This window comes from Anomaloglossus baeobatrachus, chromosome 4 (genome assembly GCF_048569485.1).
Source record: "Anomaloglossus baeobatrachus isolate aAnoBae1 chromosome 4, aAnoBae1.hap1, whole genome shotgun sequence".
In the NCBI taxonomy this organism is placed as follows: domain Eukaryota; kingdom Metazoa; phylum Chordata; class Amphibia; order Anura; family Aromobatidae; genus Anomaloglossus; species Anomaloglossus baeobatrachus.
In genome coordinates, this window is record NC_134356.1 from 270,191,438 (window position 1) to 270,214,605 (window position 23,168).

The window sequence follows — 23,168 nt, forward strand, 5'->3', positions numbered from 1 at the left end:
ATTTTGAAGCTAAATTGTTCCTTTGGGGGGTATTGCAATTTTTTGCCATTTTGAGGCGAAATTGTTCCTTTGGGGGGTATTGCAACTTTTGGCCATTTTGAAGCGAAATTGTTCCTTTGGGGGGGTATTGCAACTTTTCGGCATTTTGAGGCAAAATTGTTTCTTTGGGGGGGTATTGCAATTTTTTGCCATTTTGAGATGAAATTGTTCCTTTGGGGGGTATTGCAACTTTTTGGCATTTTGAAGCGAAATTGTTCCTTTGGGGGGGGTATTGCAATTTTTTGCCATTTTGAGGCGAAATTGTTCCTTTGGGGGGGTATTGCAACTTTTGGCCATTTTGAAGTGAAATTGTTCCTTTGGGGGGGTATTGCAACTTTTCGGCATTTTGAAGCGAAATTGTTCTTTTGGGGGGGTATTGCAATTTTTTGCCATTTTGAGGCGAAATTGTTCCTTTCGGGGGGTATTGCAACTTTTCGGCATTTTGAGGCGAAATTGTTCCTTTGGGGGGTATTGTAGTTTTTTTTCCATTTTGAGGCGAAATTGTTCCTTTGGGGGGGTATTGCAACTTTTCGGTATTTTGAAGCGAAATTGTTCCTTTGGGGGGGTATTGCAATTTTATTTCCATTTTGAGGCGAAATTGTTCCTTTGGGGGGGTATTGCAACTTTTGGCCATTTTGAAGCGAAATTGTACCTTTGGGGGGTATTGCAACTTTTGGCCATTTTGAAGCGAAATTGTACCTTTGGGGGGTATTGCAACTTTTCGGCATTTTGAAGCGAAATTGTTCCTTTGGGGGGGTATTGCAATTTTTTGCCATTTTGAGGCGAAATTGTTCCTTTGGGGGGGTATTGCAACTTTTGGCCATTTTGAAGCGAAATTGTTCCTTTGGGGGGGTATTGTAATTTTTTTTCCATTTTGAGGCGAAATTGTTCCTTTGGGGGGGTATTGCAACTTTTGGCCATTTTGAAGCGAAATTGTACCTTTGGGGGGGTATTGCAACTTTTCGGCATTTTGAAGCGAAATTCTTCCTTTGGGGGGGTATTGCAATTTTTTTTCCATTTTGAGGCGAAATTGTTCCTTTGGGGGGGTATTGCAATTTTTTTTCCATTTTGAGGCGAAATTGTTCCTTTGCGGGGGTATTGCAACTTTTGGCCATTTTGAAGCGAAATTGTACCTTTGGGGGGGTATTGCAACTTTTCGGCATTTTGAAGCGAAATTGTTCCTTTGGGGGGGTATTGCAATTTTTTTTTATTTTGAGATGAAATTGTTCCTTTGGGGGGTATTGCAACTTTTGGCCATTTTGAAGCGAAATTGTTCCTTTGGGGGGGTATTGCAACTTTTTGGCATTTTGAGGCGAAATTGTTCCTTTGGGGGGGTATTGCAATTTTTTGCCATTTTGAGGCGAAATTGTTCCTTTGGGGGGTATTGCAACTTTTGGCCATTTTGAAGCGAAATTGTTTCTTTGGGGGGGTTTTGCAATTTTTTGCCATTTTGAGGCGAAATTGTTCCTTAGGGGGGGTATTGCAACTTTTGGCCATTTTGAAGCGAAATTGTTCCTTTGGGGGGGTATTGCAATTTTTTTTCTATTTTGAGGCGAAATTGTTCCTTTGGGGGGGTATTGCAACTTTTGGCCATTTTGAAGCGAAATTGTACCTTTGGGGGGTATTGCAACTTTTCGGCATTTTGAAGCGAAATTGTTCCTTTGGGGGGGTATTGCAATTTTTTGCCATTTTGAGGCGAAATTGTTCCTTTGGGGGGTATTGCAACTTTTGGCCATTTTGAAGCGAAATTGTACCTTTGGGGGGTATTGCAACTTTTGGCCATTTTGAAGCGAAATTGTACCTTTGGGGGGGTAATGCAACTTTTCGGCATTTTGAAGCAAAATTGTTCCTTTGGGGGGGTATTGCAATTTTTTGCCATTTTGAGGCGAAATTGTTCCTTTCGGGGGTATTGCAACTTTTCGGTATTTTGAAGCGAAATTTTTCCTTTGGGGGGTATTGCAATTTTTTGCCATTTTGAGGCTAAATTGTTCCTTTGGGGGGGTATTGCAATTTTATTTCCATTTTGAGGCGAAATTGTTCCTTTGGGGGGGTATTGCAACTTTTGGCCATTTTGAAGCGAAATTGTACCTTTGGGGGGTATTGCAACTTTTGGCCATTTTGAAGCGAAATTGTACCTTTGGGGGGTATTGCAACTTTTCGGCATTTTGAAGCGAAATTGTTCCTTTGGGGGGGTATTGCAATTTTTTGCCATTTTGAGGCGAAATTGTTCCTTTGGGGGGGTATTGCAACTTTTGGCCATTTTGAAGCGAAATTGTTCCTTTGGGGGGGTATTGTAATTTTTTTTCCATTTTGAGGCGAAATTGTTCCTTTGGGGGGGTATTGCAACTTTTGGCCATTTTGAAGCGAAATTGTACCTTTGGGGGGGTATTGCAACTTTTCGGCATTTTGAAGCGAAATTCTTCCTTTGGGGGGGTATTGCAATTTTTTGCCATTTTGAGGCGAAATTGTTCCTTTCGGGGGGTATTGCAACTTTTCGGCATTTTGAGGCGAAATTGTTCCTTTGGGGGGGTATTGCAATTTTTTTTCCATTTTGAGGCGAAATTGTTCCTTTGGGGGGGTATTGCAATTTTTTTTCCATTTTGAGGCGAAATTGTTCCTTTGGGGGGGTATTGCAACTTTTGGCCATTTTGAAGCGAAATTGTACCTTTGGGGGGGTATTGCAACTTTTCGGCATTTTGAAGCGAAATTGTTCCTTTGGTGGGGTATTGCAATTTTTTGCCATTTTGAGGCGAAATTGTTCCTTTCGGGGGGTATTGCAACTTTTTGACATTTTGAGGCGAAATTGTTCCTTTGGGGGGGTATTGCAATTTTTTTTCCATTTTGAGGCGAAATTGTTCCTTTCGGGGGTATTGCAACTTTTCGGTATTTTGAAGCAAAATTGTTCCTTTGGGGGGGTATTGCAATTTTTTTTTATTTTGAGATGAAATTGTTCCTTTGGGGGGTATTGCAACTTTTGGCCATTTTGAAGCGAAATTGTTCCTTTGGGGGGTATTGCAACTTTTCGCCATTTTGAGGCGAAATTGTTCCTTTGGGGGGGTATTGCAACTTTTGGCCATTTTAAAGCGAAATTGTACCTTTGGGGGGGTATTGCAACTTTTCGGCATTTTGAAGCGAAATTGTTCCTTTGGGGGGTATTGCAATTTTTTGCCATTTTGAAGCGAAATTGTTCCTTTCGGGGGGTATTGCAACTTTTCGGCATTTTGAGGCAAAATTGTTCCTTTGGAGGGTATTGCAATTTTTTTTCCATTTTGAGGCGAAATTGTTCCTTTGGGGGGGTATTGCAACTTTTGGCCATTTTGAAGCGAAATTGTACCTTTGGGGGGGTATTGCAACTTTTCGGCATTTTGAAGCGAAATTGTTCCTTTGGGGGGGTATTGCAATTTTTTGCCATTTTGAGGCGAAATTGTTCCTTTCGGGGGGTATTGCAACTTTTCGGCATTTTGAGGCGAAATTGTTTCTTTGGGGGGGTATTGCAATTTTTTTCCATTTTGAGGCGAAATTGTTCCTTTGGTGGGGTATTGCAACTTTTCGGTATTTGGAAGCGAAATTGTTCCTTGGGGGGGTATTGCAATTTTTTTTTATTTTGAGATGAAATTGTTCCTTTGGGGGGTATTGCAACTTTTGGCCATTTTTGAAGCGAAATTGTTCCTTTGGAGGGGTATTGCAACTTTTCGGCATTTTGAGGCGAAATTGTTCCTTTGGGGGGGTATTGCAATTTTTTGCCATTTTGAGGCGAAATTGTTCCTTTGGGGGGGTATTGCAACTTTTGGCCATTTTGAAGCGAAATTGTTTCTTTGGGGGGGTTTTGCAATTTTTTGCCATTTTGAGGCAAAATTGTTCCTTTGGGGGGTATTGCAACTTTTGGCCATTTTGAAGCGAAATTGTACCTTTGGGGGGGTATTGCAACTTTTTGGCATTTTGAAGCGAAAATGTTCCTTTGTGGGGGTATTGCAATTTTTTGCCATTTTGAGGCAAAATTGTTCCTTTGGGGGGGTATTGCAACTTTTGGCCATTTTGAAGCGAAATTGTACCTTTGGGGGGGTATTGCAACTTTTTGGCATTTTGAAGCGAAAATGTTCCTTTGTGGGGGTATTGCAATTGTTTGCCATTTTGAGGCGAAATTGTTCCTTTGGGGGGGTATTGCAACTTTTGGCCATTTTGAAGCGAAAGTGTTACTTTGGGGGGGTATTGCAATTTTTTTCCATTTTGAGACGAAATTGTTCTTTTGGGGGGGTATTGCAACTTTTCGGCATTTTGAAGCGAAATTGTTCGTTTGGGGGGTATTGCAACTTTTCGGCATTTTGAGGCAAAATTGTTCCTTTGGGGGGGTATTGCAATTTTTTGCCATTTTGAGGCAAAATTGTTCCTTTGGGGGGTATTGCAACTTTTGGCCATTTTGAAGCGAAATTGTACCTTTGGGGGGGTATTGCAACTTTTTGGCATTTTGAAGCGAAAATGTTCCTTTGTGGGGGTATTGCAATTTTTTGCCATTTTGAGGCGAAATTGTTCCTTTGGGGGGGTATTGCAACTTTTGGCCATTTTGAAGCGAAATTGTACCTTTGGGGGGGTATTGCAACTTTTTGGCATTTTGAAGCGAAAATGTTCCTTTGTGGGGGTATTGCAATTTTTTGCCATTTTGAGGCGAAATTGTTCCTTTGGGGGGGTATTGCAACTTTTGGCCATTTTGAAGCGAAAGTGTTCCTTTGGGGGGGTATTGCAATTTTTTTCCATTTTGAGACGAAATTGTTCCTTTGGGGGGGTTTTGCAACTTTTCGGCATTTTGAAGCGAAATTGTTCCTTGGGGGGGTATTGCAATTTTTTTTTATTTTGAGATGAAATTGTTCCTTTGGGGGGTATTGCAACTTTTGGCCATTTTGAAGCGAAATTGTTCCTTTGGAGGGGTATTGCAACTTTTCGGCATTTTGAGGCGAAATTGTTCCTTTGGGGGGGTATTGCAATTTTTTGCCATTTTGAGGCAAAATTGTTCCTTTATGGGGGTATTGCAACTTTTGGCCATTTTGAAGCGAAATTGTTGCTTTGGGGGATATTGCAATTTTTTGTCATTTTGAGGCGAAATTGTTCCTTGGGGGGGTATTGCAATTTTTTTTCCATTTTGAGGCGAAATTGTTCCTTTGGGGGGGTATTGCAATTTTTTGCCATTTTGAGGCGAAATTGTTCCTTTGGGGGGGTATTGCAACTTTTGGCCATTTTGAAGCGAAATTGTTCCTTTGGGGGGGTATTGCAACTTTTCGGCATTTTGAGGCGAAATTGTTCCTTTGGGGGGGTATTGCAACTTTTGGCCATTTTGAAGTGAAATTGTTCCTTTGGGGGGGTAATGCAATTTTTTTTCCATTTTGAGGCGAAATTGTTCCTTTGGGGGGGTATTGCAACTTTTGGCCATTTTGAAGCGAAATTGTACCTTTGGGGGGGTATTGCAACTTTTCGGCATTTTGAAGCGAAATTGTTCCTTTGGGGGGGTATTCCAATTTTTGCCATTTTGAGGCGAAATTGTTCCTTTCGGGGGGTATTGCAACTTTTCGGCATTTTGAGGCGAAATTGTTCCTTTGGGGGGTATTGCAATTTTTTGCCATTTTGAGGCGAAATTGTTCCTTTGGGGGGTATTGCAACTTTTGGCCATTTTGAAGCGAAATTGTTTCTTTGGGGGGGTTTTGCAATTTTTTGCCATTTTGAGGCGAAATTGTTCCTTGGGGGGGTATTGCAACTTTTATCCATTTTGAAGCGAAATTGTACCTTTGGGGGGGTATTGCAAGTTTTTGCCATTTTGAGGCAAAATTGTTCCTTTGGGGGGTATTGTAACTTTTGGCCATTTTGAAGCGAAATTGTTCCTTTGGGGGGGTAATGCAATTTTTTTTCCATTTTGAGGCGAAATTGTTCCTTTGGGGGGGTATTGCAACTTTTGGCCATTTTGAAGCGAAATTGTACCTTTGGGGGGTATTGCAACTTTTCGGCATTTTGAAGCGAAATTGTTCCTTTGGGGGGGTATTGCAATTTTTTTTTATTTTGAGATGAAATTGTTCCTTTGGGGGGTATTGCAACTTTTGGCCATTTTGAAGCGAAATTGTTCCTTTGGGTGGGTATTGCAACTTTCCGGCATTTTGAGGCGAAATTGTTCCTTTGGGGGGGTATTGCAATTTTTTGCCATTTTGAGGCGAAATTGTTCCTTTGGGGGGGTATTGCAACTTTTGGCCATTTTGAAGCGAAATTGTTTCTTTGGGGGGGTTTTGCAATTTTTTGCCATTTTGAGGCGAAATTGTTCCTTAGGGGGGTATTGCAACTTTTGGCCATTTTGAAGCGAAATTGTTCCTTTGGGGGGGTATTGCAATTTTTTTTCCATTTTGAGGCGAAATTGTTCCTTTGGGGGGGTATTGCAACTTTTGGCCATTTTGAAGCGAAATTGTTTCTTTGGGGGGGTTTTGCAATTTTTTGCCATTTTGAGGCGAAATTGTTCCTTAGGGGGGTATTGCAACTTTTGGCCATTTTGAAGCGAAATTGTACCTTTGGGGGGTATTGCAACTTGTCCGCATTTTGAAGCGAAATTGTTCCTTTGGGGGGTATTGCAATTTTTTGCCATTTTGAGGCGAAATTGTTCCTTTGGGGGGTATTGCAACTTTTGGCCATTTTGAAGCGAAATTGTTCCTTTGGGGGGTATTGAAACTTTTCGGCATTTGAGGCGAAATTGTTCCTTTGGGGGGGTATTGCAATTTTTTGCCATTTTGAGGCGAAATTGTTCCTTAGGGGGGGTATTGCAACTTTTATCCATTTTGAAGCGAAATTGTTCCTTTGGGGGGGTATTGCAAGTTTTTGCCATTTTGAGGCGAAATTGTTCCTTTGGGGGGGTATTGTAACTTTTGGCCATTTTGAAGCGAAATTGTTCCTTTGGGGGGGTATTGCAATTTTTTTTCCATTTTAAAGCGAAATTGTTCCTTTGGGGGGGTATTGCAACTTTTGGCCATTTTGAAGCGAAATTGTACCTTTGGGGGGTATTGCAACTTTTCGGCATTTTGAAGCTAAATTGTTCCTTTGGGGGGTATTGCAATTTTTTGCCATTTTGATGCGAAATTGTTCCTTAGGGGGGGTATTGCAACTTTTATCCATTTTGAAGCGAAATTGTTCCTTTGGGGGGGTATTGCAAGTTTTTGCCATTTTGAGGCGAAATTGTTCCTTGGGGGGGTATTGTAACTTTTGGCCATTTTGAAGCGAAATTGTTCCTTTGGGGGGGTATTGCAATTTTTTTTTCATTTTGAGGCGAAATTGTTCCTTTGGGGGGTATTGCAATTTTTTGCCATTTTGAGGCGAAATTGTTCCTTTGGGGGGTATTGCAACTTTTCGGCATTTTGAGGCGAAATTGTTTCTTTGGGGGGTATTGCAATTTTTTGCCATTTTGAGGCGAAATTGTTCCTTTGGGGGGGTATTGCAACTTTTGGCCATTTTGAAGCGAAATTGTTCCTTTGGGGGGTTATTGCAATTTTTTTTCCATTTTGAGGCGAAATTGTTCCTTTGGGGGCTATTGCAACTTTTGGCCATTTTGAAGCGAAATTGTACCTTTGAGGGGGTATTGCAACTTTTCGGCATTTTGAAGCGAAATTGTTCTTTTGGGGGGGTATTGCAATTTTTTGCCATTTTGAGGCGAAATTGTTCCTTTCGGGGGGTATTGCAACTTTTCGGCATTTTGAGGCGAAATTGTTCCTTTGGGGGGTATTGCAATTTTTTTTCCATTTTGAGGCGAAATTGTTCCTTTGGGGGGGTATTGCAACTTTTCGGTATTTTGAAGCGAAATTGTTCCTTTGGGGGGGTATTGCAATTTTTTTTTATTTTGAGATGAAATTGTTCCTTTGGGGGGTATTGCAACTTTTGGCCATTTTGAAGCGAAATTGTTCCTTTGGGGGGGTATTGCAACTTTTCGGCATTTTGAGGCGAAATTGTTCCTTTGGGGGGGTATTGCAATTTTTTGCCATTTTGAGGCGAAATTGTTCCTTTGGGGGGGTATTGCAACTTTTGGCCATTTTGAAGCGAAATTGTTTCTTTGGGGGGGGTTTGCAATTTTTTGCCATTTTGAGGCGAAATTGTTCCTTAGGGGGGTATTGCAACTTTTGGCCATTTTGAAGCGAAATTGTTCCTTTGGGGGGGTATTGCAATTTTTTTTCCATTTTGAGGCGAAATTGTTCCTTTGGGGGGGTATTGCAACTTTTGGCCATTTTGAAGCGAAATTGTACCTTTGGGGGGTATTGCAACTTTTCCGCATTTTGAAGCGAAATTGTTCCTTTGGGGGGGTATTGCAATTTTTTGCCATTTTGAGGCGAAATTGTTCCTTTGGGGGGTATTGCAACTTTTGGCCATTTTGAAGCGAAATTGTTCCTTTGGGGGGTATTGCAACTTTTCGGCATTTTGAGGCGAAATTGTTCCTTTGGGGGGGTATTGCAATTTTTTGCCATTTTGAGGCGAAATATTTCCTTTGGGGGGGTATTGCAACTTTTGGCCATTTTGAAGCGAAATTGTACCTTTGGGGGGGTATTGCAACTTTTGGCCATTTTGAAGCGAAATTGTTCCTTTGGGGGGGTATTGCAATTTTTTTTCCATTTTGAGGCGAAATTGTTCCTTTGGGGGGTATTGCAACTTTTGGCCATTTTGAAGCGAAATTGTTCCTTTGGGGGGCTATTGCAATTTTTTGCCATTTTGAGGCGAAATTGTTCCTTTTGGGGGGGTATTGCAACTTTTGGCCATTTTGAAGCGAAATTGTTCCTTTGGGGGGGTATTGCAATTTTTTGCCATTTTGAGGCAAAATTGTTCCTTTATGGGGGTATTGCAACTTTTGGCCATTTTGAAGCGAAATTGTTGCTTTGGGGGATATTGCAATTTTTTGTCATTTTGAGGCGAAATTGTTCCTTGGGGGGGTATTGCAATTTTTTTTCCATTTTGAGGCGAAATTGTTCCTTTGGGGGGGTATTGCAATTTTTTGCCATTTTGAGGCGAAATTGTTCCTTTGGGGGGTATTGCAACTTTTGGCCATTTTGAAGCGAAATTGTTCCTTTGGGGGGGTATTGCAACTTTTCGGCATTTTGAGGCGAAATTGTTCCTTTGGGGGGGTATTGCAACTTTTGGCCATTTTGAAGTGAAATTGTTCCTTTGGGGGGGTAATGCATTTTTTTTCCATTTTGAGGCGAAATTGTTCCTTTGGGGGGGTATTGCAACTTTTGGCCATTTTGAAGCGAAATTGTACCTTTGGGGGGGTATTGCAACTTTTCGGCATTTTGAAGCGAAATTGTTCCTTTGGGGGGGTATTCCAATTTTTTGCCATTTTGAGGCGAAATTGTTCCTTTCGGGGGGTATTGCAACTTTTCGGCATTTTGAGGCGAAATTGTTCCTTTGGGGGGTATTGCAATTTTTTGCCATTTTGAGGCGAAATTGTTCCTTTGGGGGGTATTGCAACTTTTGGCCATTTTGAAGCGAAATTGTTTCTTTGGGGGGGTTTTGCAATTTTTTGCCATTTTGAGGCGAAATTGTTCCTTGGGGGGGTATTGCAACTTTTATCCATTTTGAAGCGAAATTGTACCTTTGGGGGGGTATTGCAAGTTTTTGCCATTTTGAGGCAAAATTGTTCCTTTGGGGGGTATTGTAACTTTTGGCCATTTTGAAGCGAAATTGTTCCTTTGGGGGGGTAATGCAATTTTTTTTCCATTTTGAGGCGAAATTGTTCCTTTGGGGGGGTATTGCAACTTTTGGCCATTTTGAAGCGAAATTGTACCTTTGGGGGGTATTGCAACTTTTCGGCATTTTGAAGCTAAATTGTTCCTTTGGGGGGTATTGCAATTTTTTGCCATTTTGAGGCGAAATTGTTCCTTTGGGGGGTATTGCAACTTTTGGCCATTTTGAAGCGAAATTGTTCCTTTGGGGGGGGTATTGCAACTTTTCGGCATTTTGAGGCAAAATTGTTTCTTTGGGGGGGTATTGCAATTTTTTGCCATTTTGAGATGAAATTGTTCCTTTGGGGGGTATTGCAACTTTTTGGCATTTTGAAGCGAAATTGTTCCTTTGGGGGGGGTATTGCAATTTTTTGCCATTTTGAGGCGAAATTGTTCCTTTGGGGGGGTATTGCAACTTTTGGCCATTTTGAAGTGAAATTGTTCCTTTGGGGGGGTATTGCAACTTTTCGGCATTTTGAAGCGAAATTGTTCTTTTGGGGGGGTATTGCAATTTTTTGCCATTTTGAGGCGAAATTGTTCCTTTCGGGGGGTATTGCAACTTTTCGGCATTTTGAGGCGAAATTGTTCCTTTGGGGGGTATTGTAGTTTTTTTTCCATTTTGAGGCGAAATTGTTCCTTTGGGGGGGTATTGCAACTTTTCGGTATTTTGAAGCGAAATTGTTCCTTTGGGGGGGTATTGCAATTTTTTTTTATTTTGAGATGAAATTGTTCCTTTGGGGGGTATTGCAACTTTTGGCCATTTTGAAGCGAAATTGTTCCTTTGGGTGGGTATTGCAACTTTCCGGCATTTTGAGGCGAAATTGTTCCTTTGGGGGGGTATTGCAATTTTTTGCCATTTTGAGGCGAAATTGTTCCTTTGGGGGGGTATTGCAACTTTTGGCCATTTTGAAGCGAAATTGTTTCTTTGGGGGGGTTTTGCAATTTTTTGCCATTTTGAGGCGAAATTGTTCCTTAGGGGGGTATTGCAACTTTTGGCCATTTTGAAGCGAAATTGTTCCTTTGGGGGGGTATTGCAATTTTTTTTCCATTTTGAGGCGAAATTGTTCCTTTGGGGGGGGTATTGCAACTTTTGGCCATTTTGAAGCGAAATTGTTTCTTTGGGGGGGTTTTGCAATTTTTTGCCATTTTGAGGCGAAATTGTTCCTTAGGGGGGTATTGCAACTTTTGGCCATTTTGAAGCGAAATTGTACCTTTGGGGGGTATTGCAACTTGTCCGCATTTTGAAGCGAAATTGTTCCTTTGGGGGGTATTGCAATTTTTTGCCATTTTGAGGCGAAATTGTTCCTTTGGGGGGTATTGCAACTTTTGGCCATTTTGAAGCGAAATTGTTCCTTTGGGGGGTATTGAAACTTTTCGGCATTTGAGGCGAAATTGTTCCTTTGGGGGGGTATTGCAATTTTTTGCCATTTTGAGGCGAAATATTTCCTTTGGGGGGGTATTTCAACTTTTGGCCATTTTGAAGCAAAATTGTTCCTTTGGGGGGGTAGTGCAATTCTTTTTCCATTTTGAGGCGAAATTGTTCCTTTGGGGGGGTATTGCAACTTTTGGCCATTTTGAAGCGAAATTGTACCTTTGGGGGGGTATTGCAACTTTTGGCCATTTTGAAGCGAAATTGTTCCTTTGGGGGGGTATTGCAATTTTTTTTCCTTTTTGAGGCGAAATTGTTCCTTTGGGGGGGTATTGCAATTTTTGGCCATTTTGAAGCGAAATTGTTCCTTTGGGGGGCTATTGCAATTTTTTGCCATTTTGAGGCGAAATTGTTCCTTTTGGGGGGGTATTGCAACTTTTGGCCATTTTGAAGCGAAATTGTTCCTTTGGGGGGGTATTGCAATTTTTTGCCATTTTGAGGCAAAATTGTTCCTTTATGGGGGTATTGCAACTTTTGGCCATTTTGAAGCGAAATTGTTGCTTTGGGGGATATTGCAATTTTTTGTCATTTTGAGGCGAAATTGTTCCTTGGGGGGGTATTGCAATTTTTTTTCCATTTTGAGGCGAAATTGTTCCTTTGGGGGGGTATTGCAATTTTTTGCCATTTTGAGGCGAAATTGTTCCTTTGGGGGGGTATTGCAACTTTTGGCCATTTTGAAGCGAAATTGTTCCTTTGGGGGGGTATTGCAACTTTTCGGCATTTTGAGGCGAAATTGTTCCTTTGGGGGGGTATTGCAACTTTTGGCCATTTTGAAGTGAAATTGTTCCTTTGGGGGGGTAATGCAATTTTTTTTCCATTTTGAGGCGAAATTGTTCCTTTGGGGGGGTATTGCAACTTTTGGCCATTTTGAAGCGAAATTGTACCTTTGGGGGGGTATTGCAACTTTTCGGCATTTTGAAGCGAAATTGTTCCTTTGGGGGGGTATTCCAATTTTTTGCCATTTTGAGGCGAAATTGTTCCTTTCGGGGGGTATTGCAACTTTTCGGCATTTTGAGGCGAAATTGTTCCTTTGGGGGGTATTGCAATTTTTTGCCATTTTGAGGCGAAATTGTTCCTTTGGGGGGTATTGCAACTTTTGGCCATTTTGAAGCGAAATTGTTTCTTTGGGGGGGTTTTGCAATTTTTTGCCATTTTGAGGCGAAATTGTTCCTTGGGGGGGTATTGCAACTTTTATCCATTTTGAAGCGAAATTGTACCTTTGGGGGGGTATTGCAAGTTTTTGCCATTTTGAGGCAAAATTGTTCCTTTGGGGGGTATTGTAACTTTTGGCCATTTTGAAGCGAAATTGTTCCTTTGGGGGGGTAATGCAATTTTTTTTCCATTTTGAGGCGAAATTGTTCCTTTGGGGGGGTATTGCAACTTTTGGCCATTTTGAAGCGAAATTGTACCTTTGGGGGGTATTGCAACTTTTCGGCATTTTGAAGCTAAATTGTTCCTTTGGGGGGTATTGCAATTTTTTGCCATTTTGAGGCGAAATTGTTCCTTTGGGGGGTATTGCAACTTTTGGCCATTTTGAAGCGAAATTGTTCCTTTGGGGGGGGTATTGCAACTTTTCGGCATTTTGAGGCAAAATTGTTTCTTTGGGGGGGTATTGCAATTTTTTGCCATTTTGAGATGAAATTGTTCCTTTGGGGGGTATTGCAACTTTTTGGCATTTTGAAGCGAAATTGTTCCTTTGGGGGGGGTATTGCAATTTTTTGCCATTTTGAGGCGAAATTGTTCCTTTGGGGGGGTATTGCAACTTTTGGCCATTTTGAAGTGAAATTGTTCCTTTGGGGGGGTATTGCAACTTTTCGGCATTTTGAAGCGAAATTGTTCTTTTGGGGGGGTATTGCAATTTTTTGCCATTTTGAGGCGAAATTGTTCCTTTCGGGGGGTATTGCAACTTTTCGGCATTTTGAGGCGAAATTGTTCCTTTGGGGGGTATTGCAGTTTTTTTTCCATTTTGAGGCGAAATTGTTCCTTTGGGGGGGTATTGCAACTTTTCGGTATTTTGAAGCGAAATTGTTCCTTTGGGGGGGTATTGCAATTTTTTTTTATTTTGAGATGAAATTGTTCCTTTGGGGGGTATTGCAACTTTTGGCCATTTTGAAGCGAAATTGTTCCTTTGGGTGGGTATTGCAACTTTCCGGCATTTTGAGGCGAAATTGTTCCTTTGGGGGGGTATTGCAATTTTTTGCCATTTTGAGGCGAAATTGTTCCTTTGGGGGGGTATTGCAACTTTTGGCCATTTTGAAGCGAAATTGTTTCTTTGGGGGGGTTTTGCAATTTTTTGCCATTTTGAGGCGAAATTGTTCCTTAGGGGGGTATTGCAACTTTTGGCCATTTTGAAGCGAAATTGTTCCTTTGGGGGGGTATTGCAATTTTTTTTCCATTTTGAGGCGAAATTGTTCCTTTGGGGGGGTATTGCAACTTTTGGCCATTTTGAAGCGAAATTGTTTCTTTGGGGGGGTTTTGCAATTTTTTGCCATTTTGAGGCGAAATTGTTCCTTAGGGGGGTATTGCAACTTTTGGCCATTTTGAAGCGAAATTGTACCTTTGGGGGGTATTGCAACTTGTCCGCATTTTGAAGCGAAATTGTTCCTTTGGGGGGTATTGCAATTTTTTGCCATTTTGAGGCGAAATTGTTCCTTTGGGGGGTATTGCAACTTTTGGCCATTTTGAAGCGAAATTGTTCCTTTGGGGGGTATTGAAACTTTTCGGCATTTGAGGCGAAATTGTTCCTTTGGAGGGGTATTGCAATTTTTTGCCATTTTGAGGCGAAATATTTCCTTTGGGGGGGTATTGCAACTTTTGGCCATTTTGAAGCAAAATTGTTCCTTTGGGGGGGTAGTGCAATTCTTTTTCCATTTTGAGGCGAAATTGTTCCTTTGGGGGGGTATTGCAACTTTTGGCCATTTTGAAGCGAAATTGTACCTTTGGGGGGGTATTGCAACTTTTGGCCATTTTGAAGCGAAATTGTTCCTTTGGGGGGGTATTGCAATTTTTTTTCCTTTTTGAGGCGAAATTGTTCCTTTGGGGGGGTATTGCAATTTTTGGCCATTTTGAAGCGAAATTGTTCCTTTGGGGGGCTATTGCAATTTTTTGCCATTTTGAGGCGAAATTGTTCCTTTTGGGGGGGTATTGCAACTTTTGGCCATTTTGAAGCGAAATTGTTCCTTTGGGGGGGTATTGCAATTTTTTGCCATTTTGAGGCAAAATTGTTCCTTTATGGGGGTATTGCAACTTTTGGCCATTTTGAAGCGAAATTGTTGCTTTGGGGGGGTATTGCAATTTTTTGTCATTTTGAGGCGAAATTGTTCCTTTGTGGGGGTATTGCAACTTTTAGCTATTTTGAAGCGAAATTGTTCCTTTGGGGGGGTATTGCAATTTTTTGCCATTTTCAGGCGAAATTGTTCCTTTGGGGGGGTATTGCAACTTTTGGCCATTTTGAAGCGAAATTGTACCTTTGGGGCGGTATTGCAACTTTTCGGCATTTTGAAGCGAAATTGTTCCTTTGGGGGGGTATTGCAATTTTTTGCCATTTTGAGGCGAAATTGTTCCTTTGGGGGGGTATTGCAATTTTTTGCCATTTTGAGGCGAAATTGTTCCTTAGGGGGGTATTGCAACTTTTGGCCATTTTGAAGCGAAATTGTTCCTTTGGGGGGTATTGCAATTTTTTGCCATTTTGAGGCGAAATTGTTCCTTTGGGGGGGTATTGCAACTTTTGGCCATTTTGAAGCGAAATTGTTCCTTTGGGGGGGTATTGCAACTTTTCGGCATTTTGAAGCGAAATTGTTCCTTTGGGGGGGTATTGCAATTTTTTGCCATTTTGAGGCGAAATTGTTCCTTTGGGGGGTATTGCAACTTTTGGCCATTTTGAAGCGAAATTGTTCCTTTGGGGGGGTATTGCAACTTTTCGGCATTTTGAGGCGAAATTGTTGCTTTGGGGGGGTATTGCAACTTTTGGCCATTTTGAAGCGAAATTGTACCTTTGGGGGGTATTGCAACTTTTCGGCATTTTGAAGCTAACTTGTTCCTTTGGGGGGGTATTGCAATTTTTTGCCATTTTGAGGCGAAATTGTTCCTTTGGGGGGGTATTGCAATTTTTTTCCATTTTGAGGCGAGATTGTTCCTTTGGGGGGGTATTGCAACTTTTGGCCATTTTGAAGCGAAATTGTACCTTTGGGGGGGTATTGCAACTTTTGGCCATTTTGAAGCGAAATTGTTCCTTTGGGGGGGTATTGCAACTTTTCGGCATTTTGAGGCGAAATTGTTTCTTTGGGGGGGTATTGCAATTTTTTGCCATTTTGAGGCGAAATTGTTCCTTTGGGGGGGTATTGCAACTTTTGGCCATTTTGAAGCGAAATTGTAAATTTGGGGGGGTATTGCAACTTTTTGGCATTTTGAAGCGAAATTGTTCCTTTGGGGGGGGTATTGCAATTTTTTGCCATTTTGAGGCGAAATTGTTCCTTTGGGGGGGTATTGCAACTTTTGGCCATTTTGAAGTGAAATTGTTCCTTTGGGGGGGCATTGCAACTTTTCGGCATTTTGAAGCGAAATTGTTCTTTTGGGGGGGTACTGCAATTTTTTGCCATTTTGAGGCGAAATTGTTCCTTTCGGGGGGTATTGCAACTTTTCGGCATTTTGAGGCGAAATTGTTCCTTTGGGGGGTATTGCAATTTTTTTTCCATTTTGAGGCGAAATTGTTCCTTTGGGGGGGTATTGCAACTTTTCGGTATTTTGAAGCGAAATTGTTCCTTTGGGGGGGTATTGCAATTTTTTTTTATTTTGAGATGAAATTGTTCCTTTGGGGAATATTGCAACTTTTGGCCAGTTTGAAGCGAAATTGTTCCTTTGGGGGGGTATTGCAACTTTTCGGCATTTTGAGGCGAAATTGTTCTTTTGGGGGGGTATTGCAATTTTTTGCCATTTTGAGGCGAAATTGTTCCTTTGGGGGGGTATTGCAACTTTTGGCCATTTTGAAGCGAAATTGTTTCTTTGGGGGGGTTTTGCAATTTTTTGCCATTTTGAGGCGAAATTGTTCCTTAGGGGGGTATTGCAACTTTTGGCCATTTTGAAGCGAAATTGTTCCTTTGGGGGGGTATTGCAATTTTTTTTCCATTTTGAGGCGAAATTGTTCCTTTGGGGGGTATTGCAACTTTTGGCCATTTTGAAGCGAAATTGTAACTTTGGGGGGTATTGCAACTTGTCCGCATTTTGAAGCGAAATTGTTCCTTTGGGGGGGTATTGCAATTTTTTGCCATTTTGAGGCGAAATTGTTCCTTTGGGGGGTATTGCAACTTTTGGCCATTTTGAAGCAAAATTGTTCCTTTGGGGGGGTAGTGCAATTTTTTTTCCATTTTGAGGCGAAATTGTTCCTTTGGGGGGGTATTGCAACTTTTGGCCATTTTGAAGCGAAATTGTACCTTTGGGGGGGTATTGCAACTTTTGGCCATTTTGAAGCGAAATTGTTCCTTTGGGGGGGTATTGCAATTTTTTTTCCATTTTGAGGCGAAATTGTTCCTTTGGGGTGGTATTGCAACTTTTGGCCATTTTGAAGCGAAATTGTTCCTTTGGGGGGCTATTGCAATTTTTTGCCATTTTGAGGCGAAATTGTTCCTTTTGGGGGGGTATTGCAACTTTTGGCCATTTTGAAGCGAAATTGTTCCTTTGGGGGGGTATTGCAATTTTTTGCCATTTTGAGGCAAAATTGTTTCTTTATGGGGGTATTGCAACTTTTGGCCATTTTGAAGCGAAATTGTTCCTTTGGGGGGGTATTGGAATTTTTTGCCATTTTGAGGCGAAATTGTTCCTTTGGGGGGTATTGCAACTTTTGGCCATTTTGAAGCGAAATTGTACCTTTGGGGGGGTATTGCAACTTTTCGGCAATTTGAGGCGAAATTGTTCCTTTGGGGGGGTATTGCAATTTTTTGCCATTTTGAGGCGAAATTGTTCCTTTGGGGGGGTATTGCAATTTTTTTCCATTTTGAGGCAAAAATGTTCCTTTGGGGATGTATTGCAACTTTTGGCCATTTTGAAGCGAAATTGTACCTTTGGGGGGTATTGCAACTTTTCGCCATTTTGAAGCGAAATTGTTCCTTTGGGGGGGTATTGCAATTTTTTGCCATTTTGAGGCGAAATTGTTCCTTTGGGGGGGTATTGCAACTTTTGGCCATTTTGAAGCGGAATTGTTCCTTTGGGGGGGTATTGGAACTTTTCGGCATTTTGAGGCGAAATTGTTCCTTTGGGGGGTATTGCAATTTTTTGCCATTTTGAGGCGAAATTGTTCCTTTGGGGGGGTATTGCAACGTTTGGCCATTTTGAAGCGAAATTGTTCCTTTGGGGGGGTATTGCTATTTTTTGCCATTTTGAGGCAAAATTGTTCCTTTATGGGGGTATTGCAACTTTTGGCCATTTTGAAGCGAAATTGTTCCTTTGGGGGGGTATTGCAATTTTTTTTCCATTTTGAGGCGAAATTGTTCCTTTGGGGGGGTATTGCAACTTTTGGCCATTTTGAAGCGAAATTGTTCCTTTGGGGGGGTATTGCAACTTTTGGCCATTTAGAAGCGAAATTGTTCCTTTGGGGGGGTATTGCAACTTTTGGCCATTTTGAAGCGAAATTGTTCCTTTGGGGGTGTATTGCAATTTTTTTCCCATTTTTAGGCGAAATTGTTCCTTTGGGGGGGTATTGCAACTTTTGGCCATTTTGAAGTGAAATTGTTCCTTTGGGGGGGTATTGCAACTTTTGGCCATTTTGAAGCGAAATTGTTCCTTAGGGGGGTATTGCAACTTTTGGCCATTTTGAAGCGAAATTGTTCCTTTGGGGGGGTATTGCAATTTTTTTTCCATTTTGAGGCGAAATTGTTCCTTTGGGGGGTATTGCAACTTTTGGCCATTTTGAAGCGAAATTGTAACTTTGGGGGGTATTGCAACTTGTCCGCATTTTGAAGCGAAATTGTTCCTTTGGGGGGGTATTGCAATTTTTTGCCATTTTGAGGCGAAATTGTTCCTTTGGGGGGTATTGCAACTTTTGGCCATTTTGAAGCAAAATTGTTCCTTTGGGGGGGTAGTGCAATTTTTTTTCCATTTTGAGGCGAAATTGTTCCTTTGGGGGGGTATTGCAACTTTTGGCCATTTTGAAGCGAAATTGTACCTTTGGGGGGGTATTGCAACTTTTGGCCATTTTGAAGCGAAATTGTTCCTTTGGGGGGGTATTGCAATTTTTTTTCCATTTTGAGGCGAAATTGTTCCTTTGGGGTGGTATTGCAACTTTTGGCCATTTTGAAGCGAAATTGTTCCTTTGGGGGGCTATTGCAATTTTTTGCCATTTTGAGGCGAAATTGTTCCTTTTGGGGGGGTATTGCAACTTTTGGCCATTTTGAAGCGAAATTGTTCCTTTGGGGGGGTATTGCAATTTTTTGCCATTTTGAGGCAAAATTGTTCCTTTATGGGGGTATTGCAACTTTTGGCCATTTTGAAGCGAAATTGTTCCTTTGGGGGGGTATTGGAATTTTTTGCCATTTTGAGGCGAAATTGTTCCTTTGGGGGGTATTGCAACTTTTGGCCATTTTGAAGCGAAATTGTACCTTTGGGGGGGTATTGCAACTTTTCGGCAATTTGAGGCGAAATTGTTCCTTTGGGGGGGTATTGCAATTTTTTGCCATTTTGAGGCGAAATTGTTCCTTTGGGGGGGTATTGCAATTTTTTTCCATTTTGAGGCAAAAATGTTCCTTTGGGGATGTATTGCAACTTTTGGCCATTTTGAAGCGAAATTGTACCTTTGGGGGGTATTGCAACTTTTCGCCATTTTGAAGCGAAATTGTTCCTTTGGGGGGGTATTGCAATTTTTTGCCATTTTGAGGCGAAATTGTTCCTTTGGGGGGGTATTGCAACTTTTGGCCATTTTGAAGCGGAATTGTTCCTTTGGGGGGGTATTGGAACTTTTCGGCATTTTGAGGCGAAATTTTTCCTTTGGGGGGTATTGCAATTTTTTGCCATTTTGAGGCGAAATTGTTCCTTTGGGGGGGTATTGCAACGTTTGGCCATTTTGAAGCGAAATTGTTCCTTTGGGGGGGTATTGCTATTTTTTGCCATTTTGAGGCAAAATTGTTCCTTTATGGGGGTATTGCAACTTTTGGCCATTTTGAAGCGAAATTGTTCCTTTGGGGGGGTATTGCAATTTTTTTTCCATTTTGAGGCGAAATTGTTCCTTTGGGGGGGTATTGCAACTTTTGGCCATTTTGAAGCGAAATTGTTCCTTTGGGGGGGTATTGCAAGTTTTGGCCATTTTGAAGCGAAATTGTTCCTTTGGGGGGGTATTGCAACTTTTGGCCATTTTGAAGCGAAATTGTTCCTTTGGGGGTGTATTGCAATTTTTTTTCCATTTTTAGGCGAAATTGTTCCTTTGGGGGGGTATTGCAACTTTTGGCCATTTTGAAGTGAAATTGTTCCTTTGGGGGGGTATTGCAACTTTTGGCCATTTTGAAGCGAAATTGTTCCTTTGGGGGGTATTGCAACTTTTGGCCATTTTGAAGCGAAATTGTTCCTTTGGGGGGGTATTGCAACTTTTGGCCATTTTGAAGCGAAATTGTTCCTTTGGGGGGGTATTGCAATTTTTTGCCATTTTGAGGCGAAATTGTTCCTTTGGGGGGGTATTGCAACTTTTGGCCATTTTGAAGCAAAATTGTACCTTTGGGGGGGTATTGCAACTTTTCGGCATTTTGAAGCGAAATTGTTCCTTTGGGGGGTATTGCAGTTTTTTTTCCATTTTGAGGCGAAATTGTTCCTTTGGGGGGGTATTGCAACTTTTGGCCATTTTGAAGCGAAATTGTTCCTTTGGGGGGTATTGCAATTTTTTGCCATTTTAAGGTGAAATTGTTCCTTTGGGGGGTATTGCAACTTTTGGCCATTTTGAAGCGAAATTGTTCCTTTGGGGGGGTATTGTAATTTTTTGCCATTTTGAGGCGAAATTGTTCCTTTGGGGGGTATTGCAACTTTTGGCCATTTTGAAGCGAAATTGTACCTTTGGGGGGGTATTGCAACTTTTCGGCATTTTGAAGCAAAATTGTTCCTTTGGGGGGGTATTGTAATTTTTTTTTCATTTTGAGGCGAAATTGTTGCTTTGGGGGGGTATTGCATCTGTTGGCCATTTTGAAGCGAAATTGTTCCTTTCGGGGGGTATTGCAACTTTTTGGCATTTTGAGGCGAAATTGTTCTTTTGGGGGGTATTGCAACTTTTGGCTATTTTGAAGCGAAATTGTTCCTTTGGGGGGTATTGCAACTTTTCGGCATTTTGAGGCGAAATTGTTCCTTTGGGGGGTATTGCAACTTTTCGGCATTTTGAGGCGAAATTGTTCCTTTGGGGGGGTATTGCAATTTTTTTTTTATTTTGAGGCGAAATTGTTCCTTTGGGGGGTATTGCAACTTTTGGCCATTTTGAAGCGAAATTGTACCTTTGGGGGGGTATTGCAACTTTTCGGCAATTTGAGGCGAAATTGTTCCTTTGGGGGGGTATTGCAATTTTTTGCCATTTTGAGGCGAAATTGTTCCTTTGGGGGGGTATTGCAATTTTTTTCCATTTTGAGGCAAAAATGTTCCTTTGGGGATGTATTGCAACTTTTGGCCATTTTGAAGCGAAATTGTACCTTTGGGGGGTATTGCAACTTTTCGCCATTTTGAAGCGAAATTGTTCCTTTGGGGGGGTATTGCAATTTTTTGCCATTTTGAGGCGAAATTGTTCCTTTGGGGGGGTATTGCAACTTTTGGCCATTTTGAAGCGGAATTGTTCCTTTGGGGGGGTATTGGAACTTTTCGGCATTTTGAGGCGAAATTGTTCCTTTGGGGGGTATTGCAATTTTTTGCCATTTTGAGGCGAAATTGTTCCTTTGGGGGGGTATTGCAACGTTTGGCCATTTTGAAGCGAAATTGTTCCTTTGGGGGGGTATTGCTATTTTTTGCCATTTTGAGGCAAAATTGTTCCTTTATGGGGGTATTGCAACTTTTGGCCATTTTGAAGCGAAATTGTTCCTTTGGGGGGGTATTGCAATTTTTTTTCCATTTTGAGGCGAAATTGTTCCTTTGGGGGGGTATTGCAACTTTTGGCCATTTTGAAGCGAAATTGTTCCTTTGGGGGGGTATTGCAACTTTTGGCCATTTTGAAGCGAAATTGTTCCTTTGGGGGGGTATTGCAACTTTTGGCCATTTTGAAGCGAAATTGTTCCTTTGGGGGTGTATTGCAATTTTTTTCCCATTTTTAGGCGAAATTGTTCCTTTGGGGGGGTATTGCAACTTTTGGCCATTTTGAAGTGAAATTGTTCCTTTGGGGGGGTATTGCAACTTTTGGCCATTTTGAAGCGAAATTGTTCCTTTGGGGGGTATTGCAACTTTTGGCTATTTTGAAGCGAAATTGTTCCTTTGGGGGGGTATTGCAACTTTTGGCCATTTTGAAGCGAAATTGTTCCTTTGGGGGGGTATTGCAATTTTTTGCCATTTTGAGGCGAAATTGTTCCTTTGGGGGGGTATTGCAACTTTTGGCCATTTTGAAGCAAAATTGTACCTTTGGGGGGGTATTGCAACTTTTCGGCATTTTGAAGCGAAATTGTTCCTTTGGGGGGGTATTGCAATTTTTTTTCCATTTTGAGGCGAAATTGTTCCTTTGGGGGGTATTGCAACTTTTGGCCATTTTGAAGCGAAATTGTTCCTTTGGGGGGTATTGCAATTTTTTGCCATTTTAAGTTTTAAGGTGAAATTGTTCCTTTCGGGGGGTATTGCAACTTTTCGGCATTTTGAGGCGAAATTGTTCCTTTGGGGGGTATTGCAATTTTTTTTCCATTTTGAGGCGAAATTGTTCCTTTGGGGGGGTATTGCAACTTTTCGGTATTTTGAAGCGAAATTGTTCCTTTGGGGGGGTATTGCAATTTTTTTTTATTTTGAGATGAAATTGTTCCTTTGGGGAATATTGCAACTTTTGGCCATTTTGAAGCGAAATTGTTCCTTTGGGGGGGTATTGCAACTTTTCGGCATTTTGAGGCGAAATTGTTCTTTTGGGGGGGTATTGCAATTTTTTGCCATTTTGAGGCGAAATTGTTCCTTTGGGGGGGTATTGCAACTTTTGGCCATTTTGAAGCGAAATTGTTTCTTTGGGGGGGTTTTGCAATTTTTTGCCATTTTGAGGCGAAATTGTTCCTTAGGGGGGTATTGCAACTTTTGGCCATTTTGAAGCGAAATTGTTCCTTTGGGGGGGTATTGCAATTTTTTTTCCATTTTGAGGCGAAATTGTTCCTTTGGGGGGTATTGCAACTTTTGGCCATTTTGAAGCGAAATTGTAACTTTGGGGGGTATTGCAACTTGTCCGCATTTTGAAGCGAAATTGTTCCTTTGGGGGGGTATTGCAATTTTTTGCCATTTTGAGGCGAAATTGTTCCTTTGGGGGGTATTGCAACTTTTGGCCATTTTGAAGCAAAATTGTTCCTTTGGGGGGTAGTGCAATTTTTTTTCCATTTTGAGGCGAAATTGTTCCTTTGGGGGGGTATTGCAACTTTTGGCCATTTTGAAGCGAAATTGTACCTTTGGGGGGGTATTGCAACTTTTGGCCATTTTGAAGCGAAATTGTTCCTTTGGGGGGGTATTGCAATTTTTTTTCCATTTTGAGGCGAAATTGTTCCTTTGGGGTGGTATTGCAACTTTTGGCCATTTTGAAGCGAAATTGTTCCTTTGGGGGGCTATTGCAATTTTTTGCCATTTTGAGGCGAAATTGTTCCTTTTGGGGGGGTATTGCAACTTTTGGCCATTTTGAAGCGAAATTGTTCCTTTGGGGGGGTATTGCAATTTTTTGCCATTTTGAGGCAAAATTGTTCCTTTATGGGGGTATTGCAACTTTTGGCCATTTTGAAGCAAAATTGTTCCTTTGGGGGGGTATTGGAATTTTTTGCCATTTTGAGGCGAAATTGTTCCTTTGGGGGGTATTGCAACTTTTG